This window comes from Hipposideros armiger, unplaced genomic scaffold (assembly GCF_001890085.2).
Source record: "Hipposideros armiger isolate ML-2016 unplaced genomic scaffold, ASM189008v1 scaffold_671, whole genome shotgun sequence".
NCBI classification, from domain to species: Eukaryota; Metazoa; Chordata; class Mammalia; order Chiroptera; family Hipposideridae; genus Hipposideros; species Hipposideros armiger.
The window spans coordinates 797,532-798,273 of NW_017732021.1; positions in this window are offsets into that span (position 1 = coordinate 797,532).

A 742-nucleotide genomic window follows, 5' to 3' on the forward strand; every position below is an offset into this window, starting at 1 on the left:
ATCCAAATTCTCTGAATTGTACATGGACTGTTGATGTAACCCATGGAAAAGGTAACTTGCCTCATACAATGATAATTGGGCAATCTTCTGAATTTTCATTGCATCTGTTTTTATTGTATTATTATATACAGTGTGATTTTTTTATGAGCAAAAACAGATCAGTTGTAAAATATGCTACAACAAAATCAATTTGAGTAACTGCAATAGAGGATGATATTTAGTTTTCTATAGTATTATAATACGCTCATGTTTTTACCAGAGTGGTCATAAGAGAGATTTATTTTTCTTTTGCTATGTTAAACTAATGTTATTTGGAATTTTCTTATCAACAAAATCTCAGACAGGATTGTTTTTTCTCTGGCACAATGTTAAGAGGTTGATTTCAACAGTTCAGAAGTTTGTATCGAAAATATGAAGATGGTTTGAAATGCTAAGCCAATTGTAAAGCAAAAATTACGTGTCTGTATACACTTGTTTTTTTACAATGTTTATGATTATTTATTATAATTATATTACCCATATAAGTGTATAACCATCCTAGGCATATTTGTGTCTCAAGTTTTCTATCAGTACTGCAGATATATCTCACATAATTGAACAGGAGCATAAGATTGCACTGTGCATATGGTAGATGTTAACAAACATCCTTTGAACAAATAAATGAAAGGCCCTGTGGTTCTAAATATGGTTCATTCATGCAATGCAACCAAACTAGTAAATTAGCAATTTAAGTGATTAAAGC